General features: G+C 39.5%; 1 protein-coding gene across 1 annotated transcript in view; it reads left to right on the forward strand.

Moving 5' to 3' along the window:
- The window catches only part of TENM4 (teneurin transmembrane protein 4), a 2,454,724-nt gene that overhangs the window by 1,057,778 nt on the left and 1,379,133 nt on the right, over positions 1-17,813 (forward strand). Inside the window, exon 5 of the mRNA XM_080687404.1 lies at positions 13,474-13,549. The gene's annotated coding sequence lies outside the window, so the exon portion shown is untranslated. The remainder of the gene's footprint in view (positions 1-13,473; positions 13,550-17,813) is intronic.

Below are 17,813 nucleotides of genomic sequence, written 5' to 3' on the forward strand. Positions count from 1 at the left end.
GGAGTTTTGTTCTGTTCTTTCATTTGGGACACATTTCTTTGTCTCCTCATTTTGGCTGCCTCCCTCTGTTTGTTTATTTGTATTAGGTAGACCTGCTATGTCTCCTAGTCTTGGTAGAGTGACCTTATATACTAGGTGTCCTATAGAGCACAGTGGTGCAGTCTCTCCAGTCACCTGAACTGCACACTTCACATGTCCCCGCCCCCAGAGTGGGATGTGCATACCCTCCTGTTATAGGTGAGCCTTGATTGATGTTGACACTACAATGGGAGGGGTTTACCCTCAGGCCAACTGGCTGGGAGAATCAGTGGTGCAGAGGCTGACCAGATGTAGCAGGACTTACTTCAGTGGTGCTCTGGTACCTGCAGAGTCTGCCTCTTGAGTATGTCCTTTGTGGAGAAGGTTGGGTAATGCTTCTATGTGGTCTGAAGATCTCCACTGGGTACACTGGCTCTGGGGCTTCCTGGGAGATATAGGTAAAGATCAGCCACCAGCTGTGCCCTGCTCAGGACCACCCTCATTAACTACAAATTGATCTGTAGATGGCTGCTACTTTTGCTGGGTTTGGAGATAGCCAAAAGAGGCCAATCTGTGAACCAAGGCAGGCTGCTGCTTGTGGCAGGGCTAAAGCCACTTAGCAAGATGTATGGGGCATGCAAAGGCCAAATGCTACTTGTTTGGAAAGATAGGCCTTTTGTATGGAAAAGCCAGTTGAAAGGACAGGAGAGGCCTGTGAGTTGTGTGTGTGTGTGTGTATGTGTGTGTGGGGGGGGTGTCTCAAATAATGACAAGGGTGGGACCAATAGTGATAGCCAGGTTGATGGAGACTCAGATATGGCATAGTCCCCCTGCTGGCTCTGTGGCAAAAGGGCCAAAAAAAAAGAACAGTGGTCTCTGCCAGGACTTCTGTCTGGAAGAAAGTTGCCCCTCCAGCTCTTGCCCAGATGCCAGAATACTCAGTTCCTCCCCATTTGTCCCTGGTTCCCCAGTGGTGGAACTCACAGCAAGTGACTCTAAGTAATCTGGCTTTTTAAGAGGAATATGTGGGACCCCAGCACCACTCCATCTCTCTCAACCTCATTCCCCAGTGGTTTTTACAGTCAGAAGTTATGGGAACTTCTCGTCTTGGCACTGGAACCCTGAACTGGAGGGGGTGAGGGGGGGCTGGTATGGAGCTGGAACCCCTGGCATCTTAGTGGATCTCTGCAGCTGTGATATCCCTCCTGATTTTTATCCAAAACATGTGGGTATGGGACCAGCCCTGACTGTGTTTTAACCCCTCCTACTAGTCTCTATGTGTAGTCTTCTTTATATCTGTAGTTGTAGAACTTCTGTTCAGCTAAGATTTCATGTGGTTCTGAATGATGGTAGTTCTGTAGTTCAGTTGTAATTTTTTTAATTTAAATTTATTTTTTGATTAAGGTGTTACGTATGTGTCCTTATTCCCCCATTACTCCCCCATCCCCCTCACTCATGCCCTCACCCTCCTGTTGTCTGAGTCCATTGGTTAGGCTTATATGCATGCATACAAGTCCTTTGGTTGATCTCTCCCCCTTACCCCCTCCCTCCCCTACCTTCCCTCTGAGGTTTGATGGTCTGATCGATGTTTCTCTGTCTCTGGATCTGTTTTTGTTCATCAGTTTATGTTGTTCATTATATTCCATAAAGGAGTGAGATCATATGATATTTATATTTCTCTGACTGGCTTACTTCACTTAGTATAATGCTCTCCAGTTCCATCCATGCTATTGCAGCATAGTATTCCATTGTGTAGATGTACCACAGTTTTTTAATCCACTCATCTGCTGATGGGCACTTAGGTTGTTTCCAAATCTTAGCTATTGTAAATTGTGCTGCTATGAACATAGGGGTGCATATATCCTTTATAATTGGTGTTTCTAGTTTCTTGGAATATATTCCTAGAAGTTGGATCACTGGGCCAAATGGGAGTTCCATTTTTAGTTTTTCATGTGGTTGTTGGAGAATTTGAGGATCATATTATGTATACTGACACTTGACCAAAACTCCATTACTTCCTTTTTTAATGTTTCAAATTGAAATTAAGACATGTTGCCAAAACCGGTTTGCCTCAGTGGATAGAGCATCAGCCTGCGGACTGAAGGGTCCCAGGTTCGATTCCGGTCAAGGGCACGTGACTTGATTGCGGGCACATCCCCAGTAGGAGGTGTGCAAGAGGCAGCTGATCGGTGTTTCTCTCTCATCGATGTTTCTAGCTCTCTATCCCTCTTCCTTCCTCTCTGTAAAAAATCAATAAAATATATTAAAAAAAAAAAAAAAGAAATTAAGACATGTTGTCATCTGACATGTGTGGCTCAGTGGTTGAGTGTTGACCTATGAACCAGAAGGTCACAGTTTGATTTCAGGTCAGGGCATATGTCTGGGTTATGGGCTCATTCCCCAGTAGGGGGTGTGCTGGAGGCAGCAAATCAATGATTCTCTCATCATTGATGTTTTTATCTCTCTCTTCCTCTCCTTTTCTGAAATCTATCTATCTATCATCTATCTATCTATCTATCTATCTATCTATCTATCTATCTATCTAAAGTCAGGTCTCTTTTATAAGTTTGTGTGTTTTTTTCTCTCTATTTATGGCTCCCAGCGGAAATTTGGACAACTCACTTTCACTCATTGTTCTCATTTTTGCTTCTTGAAGGCTTTCCAAATCAGTCCAAATCTTCCCCCACCAATAGCTCTACTAATATTCAATCACATTTACCTTGGTTTAGTAAACCTTTTACTGAGAGCCTATCAGGTTCTAGGCACAGTGTTAACAGGCATCCTCAAACTACTGCCCACGGGCCACATGCGGCCCGCCGAGGACATTTATCCGGCCCGCCGGGTGCCGCTGCCTGTCCTGCTTAGCAGCCGACTCATCCCGGGCCCGCAGTGCGCATAGGAATTTGTTCATAGTTTTGTTTTGTTTTTTAAACTATAGTCCAGCCCTCCAACGGTCTGAGGGACAGTGAACTGGCCCCCTGTTTAAAAAGTTTGAGGACCCCTGGATGAATACTTTGTGCCAAAATTCTATAGGAGTTTGCCATCTAGACTCTAGCTTCTAGGAGAAGAAGCCATTAAGAAACAGATGCATTCAATTAGATGGAGTTGATTAAAAAGAAGGAAGTCTGCATGTGTGCTCTTAATCACAGAGGGGAACAGTGAAAACTTTTGGATAAAGTGGAAGTTGAAAGAATGGATGAATTTTACTAGGGAAATGATCCAGCAAAGATCCAGATGAGTGAAATAGTAGGATAAGGGTGAAGAACGGTAGACCAATTAATATTTTGAGAACAACAGGTGACAGTGGAGATACTGGAGAAGGTGCCGATTGAGAAAGGGCCTTGTATGTATGATAATGAGCACTGACCCAGAGATGGGTCTTCTCTGCAGTGGTGAATCTCCAATACATCCTTTTATGGCCAAGATCGGCCAACTTTTACTGGGAAGGACCAGAGAGTAAACATTTTAGGCTTTCCAGACCACATAGACTCTATGCCACATATTCTTCCTCTTCTTTTTCACGACTTTTTAATAATGTAAAAACCATTTTTTCTCTAGTAGATGTCCAAAAGCAGTCTACAGGCCATATTTTTCCCACAGGCCATAGTTTGCTAAATTCTACTTTATGGCATGATTTCAAATTTATCACAATTCTTCTCACCAATCTAATTTGTCCATTTTTTGTGTTAGAATTGAATGCTTACTTAAGATCAATATGTATTACCTAATTTGATGTGCACAACAATCTATTAGTTTAAAAGGCTTAATGATTTTTTAAATATTGAGTAAAAAATGAAGACAAGTAGAGGAAAAACACTTGCTAATTCTTTATCCATTTCCCATTCTCCATTAGGGATTTGTTAAATTTTTAAAAGGTAAAACTTTCCCTTTGGACATAATTTAGCACTGCTTAAATTACATTGTCCATAAGAATTACCAAACTGGATTGTATACCCCAAACCATGTATACTGTACCTTATGTGTAAAATAAGGATTTTTTAAAATGGATTTTGGCAACATGAAATTTTTCACTTATATGCTGACTTTAGAAGGAAATTTTCTTCTAATAAGGTGTGCATGGCAGAGTGGGGCACTAAGTTTCTTGGCCTATATCCCAAATTTCTAAAAATGCAATTCAGAGTCAAAGCTATGTTTTATTGTTGTTTATTTGTTTTAAACATCACCATATATTGAGCTGGTTATTGACAACTCTTTCAGCACTTTTGTCACTTGCACCATGGCCAAACCATACCACCTCAATTATTCTGTACAAGCAAGATTGTGTTGTTGTTTTTGCTGTGGTTTATTTCTAATCTAAATTCAAATTTTGTCTTTTTCCATTCCATCACCTTAATTTTAACTCCCAAATCTTGGTTTTATCTGTCCTCCCTAATTTCATAGAATCATAGAATTAGAGGATCCTTGATGGTCTTTTATCTCTTGAGGGTTGAGTTGGCACCACAGGACCATGTCACTGAGCCATCTGACCTCTGCTTGTGCACTTCCAGGGATGGAGAGTGGGGATGGGATTCAGTACCTTTAACTGCATTACTGATAAGCTCTAATTGATTAAAAATGGGGTAACTGAAAGGAACAAACCCATGTTGAGTATCAGAGATTTTTGTATATAATCTTATCTTATTTCTCAAACAAACAAATGAGTTGAGAATTCTTATGTTAACTTTACAGATAAGAAAATTGAGGATTACAGAATCTTACTATATATGTTGCCCTAGCTGGGAAGAAATGGAGTTAAACTTCAAAGCCTTTCTAACTTGTAAGTCAGTGATATTCCTCAGATTCCACAGGTGCCTCGTTATAGCTAAAGAATGTTTCTAATGTTGAACCAAAGTCCTTTCCCTTTATGCTATGTTAATTCTGCCCTCTGGAACAAGACAAATAAATTAACTCCTTCTTCCCCTGCCTTGGTGGTTGTTGGAAGGCATTATTCAAGTCATAAGGTAGAAGCTGACAAACTTTCCTGAGGAAGAATTGGACTTATGGAGTAGCTTATGGGGTTAGCAAAAGATCAATTTGGGTTCAAAACCTAGGTCTTATTTACTTTGTAACCATGGTCATATCATATCAACTCTCTAACCCTTATTTCTTCAATGTAAAATATATAACATAATTTTTTAAAATATATATTTTATTGATTTCAGAGAGGAAAGGAGAGGAAGAGAGAGATAGAAACATCAATGAGAGAGAATCATTGATTGTCTGCTTCCTGCACGCCCCCTTCCTGAGGATCCAGCCCACAACCCTGGCATGTGCCCTTGACCAGAATTGAACTGGGGTTTTTTCAGTCCACAGGCTGACATTTCTATCCACTGAGCAAAACAGGCTAGGGCTACAACATAAATTTTAAAAATGTTTAAAAGAGACCCTGCCTATTGTGAGGATGCAAGAGATGATGCTGATGAGACCTGGGCGCACAATGCCTTGTAGAAAGGGTTACCTAAGCAGTAACTGCCATCTCATTCCTGAGTATTCTGTTTTCCACAATAAATAACTTATTTATTTGTATGTCTCTCAAGGCAGTACTCATTATTTAACATATAACTTTGTCCTTTACTTGTTACTGATGGAAGCGTTGAATAATAACAGTTTGTACTTCATGCTCTCTAAGTGCCAAGGAGTTTAAGCTCAACACACATATTTAGTTCTTCTAATATATCCTTTTAAGGTAAATGCTATAGTTATCATCTCCATTTTACAGATGGTTAAACTGAAACTCAAAAATGTTTTGCAATATGCTCAAGGTCACATAGGTAGATAGTAGTAGAGCTGGGATTCAAGCCAAGGCAGACCGGCTCCAGCAGTCATGATCTATCCTCTACTGAGCTGCCTCCTAGGGCAACCTAGGGCCATGGGGAGAGAGATTTCATTTCAGACTCTCATTCCAAATGCTGTGCAGTATTATTTCCACTTATTTTTTAAATCTCTCCCCAAATCCCCAGTACTCTGTGTTTTCCATGAATTGTCCTGTCACCCTCAGGAATGCTAAATTAATTCTCACTAGTATGAACAGTTTGTTTCCTTTGAGCTTGTTTCCCAGGTATAAAATGGGACTAGAAATACATATTCAACAATGCCTTATGAAGACTAATTGCAGTAAGTCAAACAAAGGTACAGATCAGTGTCTGCCATATCTAAATAAGTGTGTGTTGCCAAAACCGGTTTGGCTCAGTGGATAGAGCGTCGGCCTGCGGACTGAAAGGCCCCAGGTTCGATTCTGGTCAAGGGCACGTACGTTGGTTGTGGGCACATCCCCAGTAGGGGGTGTGCAGGAGGCAGCTGATCGATGTTTCTCTCTCATCGATGTTTCTAGCTCTCTATCCCTCTCCTCTCTCTTCCACTCTGTAAAAAATTAATAAAATATATTTAAAAAATAAAATAAATAAATAAGTGTGTGTTTCTGTTCCCTTTGCTCACTGCCTCGCAACATCTGCATTAAAAGAGAATACTTGGGCAGGATAATTAATTTATTAATTTACTCAACAACTAATTATAAACTGCCTATTAAGTGTAGGGTTTAGTTTCTTCATTTGATGAATCAGAAAAAAAATGCTATCACATTCTATAAACTGTATGAAGGAAATGGACATGCATAGTAGGAGCCCAGAAGGTCAGGTAGGGCTCCCCAGACTGAGGAAAATTGATCTGGGTGTTGAAGAATGAATAGGAGTTGTTTAGACAGAAGACAGCATGGGGAGAAAGAAGGTCTTTCAGACAGTTAACTGGTCATAACAATAGAAAAAGTGTGAAGCATATAAGTAGTGAATTGTGTACCCAGACTGCAGGGCTGCCATTCCAGGGAAGTTATACCTCCACCTTGCTTCCCCTTTTCTGCTAATTTTTGGGTAATATACAAGCAATATAATGCAACATAAAGAAAATTAAAACAAATGCACCTGCAAAACACTGATTTAATTCCTTGAATGCTTTTATTTTTCTTATTTTTTTTCTAATAGCTATGAATGAGCTTCTATCTTTTATTAACCATCCATTATTACTAAAAAATGCAATATTTCTATTTTTTATATTTACTATAACCTTTCAATGACTCTTGCTTTTATATATTATGGTACATATTTTAAACCTTTAAAATACACCATGTGCCCACCATCCAGATATCATTGCTGACATGTATACTTAAGGAACTGTTTGACATTGAAACGGGGACTCAGAACTGTTGGACATTGAAATTGGGACTCAAACATTTTTTGTTATTATATGTTTATTTCTAGTCTGCAGAGGCAAAATTTTTTTAAAGGAAAGAAATGGGGAAAAATAGATACAGAGGCAAAGAAGCATTGAACAGACTGTCAAACTACAGCGGGAAGGCAGAGGAGGTTGGGGGGGGTGGGCTGTAAGAGATCAACCAAAGGACTTGTACGCATGCATATAAGCATAACCAATGGATACAAGACACTGGGGTGGGGGACAGGTAAGGCATGTACTGGGGGCAAGGTGAGGCCGGGGGGAGGTTAATGGGAAAAAAAAAAGGAGACATATGTACTACTATTTGTAATACTTCAAACAATTAAAAAAATAAAAAAATAAAATAAAATAAAATAAACTTTAAAATATGGCAAGGCTAACTATCCTGAGAGACACATCCTAAAGTTGCCAACACATAGACTTGGAATAAAATTCCTGGGTTCAAATTCTGGTCCTCCAAGTACTATATTTTTCAAGCTGGGTAATTTATTTAAACTCTCCCCTAGGCTGTTTGTTGCTGTTTTTTCCCCTCTAAAATTAATAGTAATTACTAGATTAATAGTAATTACTTCATGTTTATTGTCATGAAAATTAAATAGGTTGCATATGAAGCATTAAGCCCATTTCCAAGTTATTAATGGTAGCTATGATTATTAATATATAATGCTCTTCTATCTTTACACAAATGTAATATATATGTAAATATATCTGAATGATTAGGTTTTTAGTCAGTAACAAAAATACTCTCTCTCTTTTTTTTTTAATTCCAGCTTTAGTATGTCTACTTTTCAATAATAATATTATAGAATTGCAGTACTGTCAGATGTAGCTTATCATTCATTAATTTTTTAAATTTCCTGAATGTCTGCTTTGTCCTGAACATTATCCTAGGCTCCCATGAACTCATGGTCTAGAGGGGAAACAGACAAATAAGCATATGATGACAATGTGATGTGATAACGAGTATTTATCAACAAGGGCTGCAGGAGGCCCAACACTGTGGCCCATTGGACCCCTGTATGATATAGCCCCACCATTTCTCCAAGCTCTTCCACTACTCCTTTCCGATCTCCACTAACCACTCTCATCCTCTTTCTCTGTCACTAGACATGCTTTCTTTTGGTTTCCATGTTCCTGTTTTGTCCCAGGATATGTGCACATGTCCCTCCTCTGCCAGGATTCTCCTCCCTGACTCTTCACATGTCACCTCCTTCTCATGGTCATCTCAGCTTAAATGTCATTTCTTCAGAGATCCTCTGGCCATCCACTGGCCCGCTGCCCTGAATTTTCTCCATTTTAGCATCTTTATCAGTTCCTTTGTGGCACATGTCAAGTGTATAATTATATATCCCCCCTTAGACTGCGAGCTTCATGCAGAAACCATGCCTGAGTTCATCCATGCTCACACAACATCCAGTATAGTGGAATGTAGAAAGAGCTCTGTAAAATATGTGTTCAATAGATGAAACTCAGGGAAGGTGATAGCTATGTGGGTTGAATCTCAACAGTTCACCAGGAAGACATGGAGAAATCATTAGTGGCTAAGTGTCATAATTTAAAGGCAAGCATACAATTTTAGGATACATTCACATTTGGGTTCAAGTCCCAGTGTTACTATATACCAGCTATATGAATTTGGGCAACTCATCTTATTTCTATGGCCCATATCATCTTCATCCATAAAATGGAGATAATGGCATCTAATTGTGAGGCTGTTGTGAGGAGTAGGCATATAGTATCCAAAGTATGTGGGTACATAAAAATAAATAGCATTATTATGTGTGTCTTTATATGTGATAAGTAGGATCATGAATCATATGAACTGAAATTATTTTGTCACAGTGGGTTCTCATGTCTCAGCCTGAGGATGGGAGACAGTGGTCTGACCTGGAGCACTAGGCTGCTGTGAGAAAAATTGAATTGTTGCAAAGTCTTTGGAAGTACAAACTGCTTACAGCAAGTTTTTGAAGGTCAACAATTTGCAGTTGATTTTCCTCAGCATTCAGAGGTTATAAAAATAATGGTTAAACCTCATCTTAGGCACTAGTCTAAATGCTGTACAATAGCAGTTCATTTACTCCTCACGAGTCTATGAAATATTACTTCCCTGTCTCTATAGATAAGAAAACTGAGATGCAGAGATGTTAAGAAATTATACTCGAGATCACAGAACTAGTGAGCGAAAGAGCTGGGACTTCAAGCCACTTCATGGCTACCCAGTCCAAACTTTAAAAAAACTATTTTTCAATTAAAGCAATATAAACAAATACAGTTTATATTAGTTTCAGGTGTACAATCATATACTTTATGATAGTGGTTAGACCATCATGTACTTTACAAGGTGATCCCCCAAATATTTCAAGTACCCACCTGGCGCCATATATAACTATTACAATATTATTGATTATATTCTCTATGCTGTGCCTTACATCCCAGTGACTATTTTGTAACTATCAATTAATATTTATTTTTTAAAAAAATATATTTTATTGATTTTTTACAGAGAGGAAAGGAGAGGGATAGAGAGTTAGAAACATCGATGAGAGAGAAACATTGATCAGCTGCCTCCTGCATGCTCCCTACTGGGTATGTACCCGCAACCAAGGTACATGCCCTTGATTGGAATCGAACCTGGGATCCTTGAGTTTGCAGGCCGACACTCTATCCACTGAGCCAAACCAGTTAAGGCCAATTAGTACTTCTTAATCTCTTCGCCTATTTTACCCAGTCTTTCAAACCTGCTCCCCTCTGGCAACCATCAGTCTGTTTGCTGTATCTCTGAGTCTGTTTCTATTTTGTTAACCAGTGCACTTCACTGCTTCTATGTGGCAGAAAGCCCTGTGGAATTTGAAGTTTCATACATGGGTCCAAACCCCTTAGTAATCATGTGGCCTTGCACAAGGTTATTAGTCTCCCTTAGCCTTTTTTTCCTCATTTGAAACTTAGAAAGACAATATTATCTACTCTGAAGGGTTTGTGACATTTAAATAAGTTATTTGTGTAGTTGTGAGGTGCCAGCTTTGTAGTTGGTGCTCAAAAGAAGGTGGCTAAAGTGACTATTCACAGTTGGGCTAAAATCCTCCCATGGGTCTTAACGTGGTTGAGATTTTACAAGACTTGATGGCTTTTAATTGAGAAATATGCATCCATGACAGGTAATCAATACACTCATTTGGCAGCTAGGTTCCAGATGAAATAAAGCTAAACAATGATGCAATTAGAATATACAAACAAATCTCCTACAGAAGCCAAATAGACCTGACTGCTTTCTCCATCCTAATCAAGGCGCCGTGTTCAGAATGCATCTGGAAGGCATTTTTCTCAGTAAATTAGGACCCTGCTAAATAAACAGGGTTTCTTTCCCTCATCACTGTTTACTTTACCTGCTTTCTCTTTGGAGCTCAGCATGTAGGCCTGACTCCCTAAGTGTGAAGGACATACTGCACACCTCACTGACAAACATTGTCCCCTGAAGTTCACTTTGTCATTTATTTTCTAGTTGTCAGACAGAATGACAATAGCTGGCAATTTTACTGGGGAAACAGTTCAGGAGGCAGGTTCTCTGCAATCTCTGGCAAATCTTTCTTAAAAAAAAATCCTTCTTCTTTTTTGCAGTGTGTGACTTACTAAATGACAAGGCTGTCTTTGTGGTCACCCTCACACTAACCTTTTCCAACTTTCTCTTCCAATATTCACAACTGCAGTTTATTAACTTGAAAATGCGTCAAAACTGCCACATGCCAGTGAGCCTACTAAATCCTAACATCAGTCAATATTTTAATTGCTCTTGGTTCAAATCCTAGATTCCCTACTTATTAGCTCTGTGTGTTTGGGCAAGTAATGTTAGTCCTAGGGCTTCAATGTCCTCATTTTTTGAAAGAGGTTGATGATAGTGCCTGGCATTTGGTTTGATGGGAAGACTAAGGGAGGTGACAGTTCTGACATCACTGCTGGCACCTAAGTTCACAATGTGTAGTAGCTATTATTATTGGCACCCCAAATTGTGACCCAAATGTTAGAAATGAGGTTAATCAGGTCAATTAATTCTTTGCACAGTACTTTCCATAGGCTTGGCTATCATGCAGCAAAGAACATGGGCTTAAAGCAGATAAACTTGTATTCCAATTTTAGCTCTACTCTCTTGGTGTCACTTTGGGTAAGGTGCCTATCTCTTTGAACATCAGTATTCTCATTTGCAAACTCTTTAAAGAGTGAATATAAATGTAGGATGGGGCAAAAATAGTTTTACAGTTGTTCATATGGAAAATAATATGATCCTATCTAATAAAAGAGTAATATGCAAATTGACCATGACACCAACACACAAGATGGCTGCCCCCATGTGGACACAAGATGGATGCCACAAGATGGCCAGCAGGGGAGGGCAGTTGAGAGGGACCAGGTCTGAAAGGGAGGGCAGTTGGGGGTGATCAAGCCTGCAGGGGAGGGCAGTTAGGGGCAAACAGGCTGGCAGGGGAGCAGTTAGGCATCAATCAGGCTGGCAGGGGAGTGGATAGGGGGTGATCAGGCTGGCAGGCAGAAGCGGTTAGGGGCAATCAGGAAGGCAGGCAGGCAAGCAGTTGGGAGCCAGCAGTCCTGGATTATGAGAGGGATATCTGACTGCCCGTTTAGGCCCAATCCTACCAGGATTGAGCCTAAACAGGCAGTTGGACATCCCTCGAGGGGTCCCAGATTGGAGAGGGTGCAGGCTGGGCTGAAGGACACACACCCCTGTGCACGAATTTGATGCACTGGGCCTCTAGTAGTTAATAAATAATAATACAAGAATAAACTGTGTAGTGTACTCACAACTGTAAACCTACTTTTGCCTCACTCTATATAAATGTCTCCTCCCAAAATTTTGAATTTTAACTTAAGCTAAAGCAAGCAAACCTGTAAGTATGGTAGATTTTACAGCTGTTATATATCCCCGATAATCTTCTTTCACACCAGCATGGTTCAAACTGCTTCCTAACTATAGGACCAGGAACCTGAAAAAGGCCTCTCAGTATCATCTTGTCTAAAGCCTTCATTTTACAGACAGAACAACCAAGATTCAAAAAAGCTAAGTGACTCATCTGAGATGTCACAGCCAGTAAAATGGCTGAGCCCAAGAGCAGAACCAGTTATCCCACAGTAATCAACATTCCATCCTAATTTGTCACAGTAAAGCAAAAGAACAAAATAGGAAAATATGAATTCCAATGAAAGAGGGGTTGAAAGAGAGGAAAAGAAGGAAAGGAGAGAGGGAAAGTACAGAAAGAAAGGAGAAAAGGATAGAAGGAAAGGGGAAGGGAAACATCAAGTGTGTGACATCATTTGGAGCACCTGACAGTCCCTAGGTGCAGAGTATGGTAAAAGCAGTGGGGGGAGTGGTGAAGAGGTTGAGGCTGCCATAGAGTCCAGTCCTAACTCCACTACCTCAGAGCTGTGCAATCTGAAAAAAAGGGGCTTAACTTCTCCACACCTCAGATGTCTAATGTCATTTTTGTATGATTGTCGTGAGGGGTAAAGGGATGATTGATATAAAATTATTAGGCCAGGGCTGAACACATAGGAAACATTCAATACATTTAGCTGTTCTTATTATTAAATGTGAAGTTGACTGTCATCGATCTTTTCCTTTTTTTTCCACTTCTAAAGCTGCTATTTTGAAGTCATTGATGTATATTATACTTTTGAAGTTCAATGCCATGGAGCCAACACTGTGATGAGGTGTGGGGAGGGGACACTAGAGGAAACAGGCATTAATGTGTATGCAGTGCCAACTATATGTGAGGCCCCGTGGGGTGAATCTTGTGCATCTCTACTTAATCCTTATCACAGGCTTATGTGACAGGTAGGTAATATTGCTCTCATTTTACAGATGAGGAAAATAAAATTCTGAGTGATTAAATCATTTGGCCAAGACAGTTCTAACACAATAAAACTATTTTCTCTCTCTTCCAAGATATAGTATCTGCCTACCAGGAATGCACTGACTACTAGTCTATTTCCCAAAGAACCAGCCAATATTCCCAAAAACCTTTAGAAGAAAGATCCAAGAAAGCTACCTATTACCAGTTTTCTTAGCTTTTAGGCAAAGTATCTCTGTTAGCTGTCTTATACTATTTCCATGAAGAACTCTTGTTCATTTCCCTTTCTCTTATTCTCTTTTATAACTATGAATTACCAGATTGAAAAGTAGGCAGTCTTGGAGTTTACATATCTTCTGTGTTTTCTCATTTCCAGGATACACAGTGTTGATGCTCACAAGAAAGCCTGAGTCGCAGTGTTCTTCTGGACATTATGGAGGTGTCTAATTAAGGTAAATTATATATATATATATACATATATATATATATATATATATATATATATATATATATATATGTATATATATATATATATACATACATACATACACACAATTAAATCTTCTTGTACTTATTCTTTATTCAAGTGTTTGTGGTTTGCAGAAACATGTTGGTGGGCAAGAAGGTAGAGAGAACAATAACTGTGGTGTTATTTTTATTTTTGCTTTTGTCCTGAGCAAAATCCTGTGGATTAGAGAGTAGCATTCTCAGTGGACCCTGTCAAGAGAGTCCATCATGGTTGGTAGAAGTGACTGATATTAAATGTACAAATCTCTTTGGCTTGAATGAATCAGTTTTCTTCCTTGTGCAGCATTATTTTTAGTCTTTGGAAAAGTGCAAAGGAAAGGACTGCATCTTTGTTTGTAAACTGACAATAAAACAAACAGATTAAAAGTACAAAATGATTATTTACTCATGCACTGAGCATACCATTGGAGTACTCAGTGGTAAGTAATTCAAAAGAGATGTTTAATTTAGATGCTTCTATATCTAACTTAGTAGGGGAATGGGAGAGGGCAGAAAAGGCTTCTATGAGAAGAACAAATAAGTTTCTTTAGTAAAGACAAATGTGTGTGTGTGTGTGTGTGTGTGTGTTTAAACAAAGGAGAGATAAGGAAGTTTGTGATAATGTTTGTCTGTACAGGTATCAGCAGCCTTTCCATCTTCTTCAGGGAAATAAAAGTTCCCAGGAGAGTGGATTTATGGTAGATTTACTCTTGGTCTCTCTGGGAGCAGACCCACCCTGATGAGAGATTTTATGACAGTCCTCATTTTTCAGAAATTCCTGGTTTATTCTGTTTATTCCCTTATTCTGTTGGATAAGGCAAGCTCTAAGAAGACTTATATCTTTATTTTTTAAATTTCTAATGTCTTCAGGTTAAAATAATCATCATACTAACTCAGGGGTTCCAAGTGGGTCCACATATTGACTACCAGAGATATTCCTGCATTTGTCTTGTGTGAGTGTGTGTGTGTGTGTGTGTGTGTGTGTGTGTGTGTGTGTTAATATTTTACAGTTTGCTATTTGTTTTAGCCTTAAGTGACCAATATTTAACAGGACACATGTGAAAATAAAGTATTATATTTTAGCAGGAGCTAATGAGGATTATTGGGTAGTCTCTGCTTTTTCATGTTTCAGTCCTTGATATAAACCACAGCTCTAAGAGAGGGAATCCCCACGGATGTCCTTGTGATGGTATGGTTTCAGGTTATAAAGAAGAAAAAGGTATTTAAATTATATCAGCTGATGGGGAATTATTTTAAAAGCACCTAGAAACATAAGGAAATAGAAGAAACCATGCAAGCAATAGCATAGTAATGCTTTATGAAAAACAAGAACAACATTCAGCATATAATAGAGACCCAAAGGTATAGGCCAGAACATTTCATCTTGCTATCCCTTTATAAATACTTAGAACCCCTGCTGACTGTAACCAGTCCTTCACACTTGCAACTCGGAGAGAGGTGAGCCTTGCCCTCCACTCCCACTGTTACAGTTGCCTCAACTCTGTCTCCTGGCTTCTGTGCCATGCTGAAATGCATAAAGTGCACCACACATGCATATTCCCAGTTTAGAGCATCATATCAAGTTGGTTTGTCACTATCCATTATAGGACATTCTAGTGAGAAGTGTCCCTTCATGAAACAGTCTCAGGTTCCCTGGACTCACTTATGTCTAGCTAGCACACAGCTGTCAATAGATGTTGTGCAAATACATGGTCTAATGAGTTGTGGCCAGGGTAAAAAACAAGTTGACATGGCTTAAACATGACAGAGTGGAAGCAACTGTCATTGGCCTCTTTCCCAGGAAGAAGCTGTGTGAATGTCAGCCACTTGCAGAAGAACTTCCATTCTTTGGAATGTTGGGTTTCTGGTCTGATCAGACTATTGATTGGTGATTCCCCATATATTACAACATTCTTTAGGAATACTAGAATGGCAAAATTTCCTTGACTCATATGTAAAGGTATGACTGGAACCTGTTTGGACCAGTCCAACCGAAAGTTTGCCATTTGAATAGGAAAACACACACTTGAACCATAAAGAATAAAGGGCAAGATACAACTCTATGTTATAAGGAACACAGAGGATAGAAGGGATAACCATGAAAGGGAGGAGCACTTACAAAGGAACCAAAATAAGATGTTTGAGAGGAAAATGGTCCAGGGAGATAGATGTAGATGATCCCATGCTTTTCCATGGGGTTAGCTTCCAGAAGAGACTGGAATTATTTGGGGGAACATAGAAGGAACAATGAGATGCCTTTCCTACAACTCAGAGGTCCAGAGTCTGAGAGTAGATAATAAAAGGCAACTTTAATAAGACCCTTGACTTATTCACCCCAAAGGATCAGAGAGCAGATCCAGACAGGAGAGACCTTAGCAGAAAACCCTAGAGAGAGAATGACTCAGGGACTTAATGAATTCCTGAAAGAAAAATTGTCCTAATATCCCTTAGCCGCCTCTATCCAACCATATAATGACTTGGAGCAATCTAAGACAACAAATACTGCTGTTTTCCCACTTGTTCTAAGTATTCTTCTGTAAGAAACAAAATAATACTAGTCTTTTTCTTTCACAGAAAAAATAAGTTAATGGATCCAATTTTCTTATTTTGAAACTTTAGTCCTGTTTTCTCTTGAACCATTGGGACCTGCTCTTATTCAGCCTTCCATGTGCACCTGCCAGATTAATAAAAAAGCTACACATAATATTAATGAAAATACTCAGAAATAGGTGATCATGCATAGGTCATGATGTGTTTTTTATAGATTGAATCGCCTTGCTCTGGCTTCCTATGGCATTTATACACAGCAATCTAGTCACGTTTTCTGCTCATCAAAGTCATACCTAGTTCAGATATTGGGGTTAACTGTATCTTTTATTTTGTTGGAGCTGTGCCATGATCATGGTGTTCTCTGACTTCCAGGTGTTCTGTCACCTGGACAATGTACATACCCACTGTTCAAGGCCATAGGTTCCATATGTGACTTCCATATGCAGAGAGAATATTTGTTATTGTTAATTGTGTTTCCCAGAACCTCTTTCTACAGCATTTCATTAAGAGTTCGCACTTGTAAGAGGGTATGTTTGCCTAGCTTTAATAGTCAGAGAGTTGAAGCTTGCAATGTGATACCCTATAGATAGCTCAAGCCCATTGAGACAGAGAGTAAACTCAAGGACATGCCCAGATGTTCAGGAAATGAGACCTCCTTTGGGGACACTATCCCAGAATGACCTGTTATTGTCCTTATGAAACAGAGGCTAAAAACACTTCATGACCAGTTGACTAAGCCTAGAAAAGGAATCAGAGAGTTGGTCAAACACATTTATTGAGTACCTACTATGTGCCTTAAGAATAAGTTCAGCCTAGGATAAATGTCTCTAGGCTGATCTTTTAAATCAAAAGAGCCGATTTATGGGAGAAGAACCCAGGATATTAATTATATCAAGAAGCTTGTAAATTAATGGACTTGGATAAGAGTTCTTCACCAGAGATCTTGATGGTGAAATCTGTGTCTGGATCCAGGGAACCAGCTTACCTGGAAGGTTAATGCCAGGAAGCAGTAAGACTGGTTAGAGAGAGAGAGCCAAACTATGGAGCTCCAAGCCAAAGTCCTGTAGAAATAGCCAGGTATTAATCAACATAAATAAAATATAAACTGTAAGTCTGAAGGACAAGAGTTTCCTTTAGAAGGCAGAAAGAAGAGAGAGAGCAAGAGTCAGAAATGAAATGTCTATCATTTATGGAGCATTTACCACTTAAGTATCAGGCACGGTTTAATATTTAAATATATTAAGTCATTTAAATTAGAATGGTACTAATATTGCCCTATCTTTCAGGTCAGGTGAGAAAACTGAGGCACAGAGAGTTCAAGTAACTTTCCTGATGTCATACAACTAGAAAGCTGTGGGGTAGGATTTGAACTCAGGTTATGTGGCTCCAGAACCCATTTTTTTCCAATGACCATGGTACATTGACTGCAATTTCAGAGAAACTGGTTTGGATCTGGCCTTGAGCAAATGAGAAAAAATCCAGGATGGTTCACCCAAACAAAATCAAGTCTTTAGTTTGCCTCTATCTCCCTGTGTGTGAGGCCAGTTTGTGTCAGGCAGACTTGATGTTGGGGCAGAAAGCTCTGGGAGAATCATCCCATGGTTAGGAATTCTCTGGCAATGGCCTTTGCAAATTTGAAGCTTATCACAGTTCTGAGTG

The sequence above is a fragment of the Plecotus auritus genome (genome assembly GCF_963455305.1).
Source record: "Plecotus auritus genome assembly, chromosome: 9".
Taxonomy (NCBI): Eukaryota; Metazoa; Chordata; class Mammalia; order Chiroptera; family Vespertilionidae; genus Plecotus; species Plecotus auritus.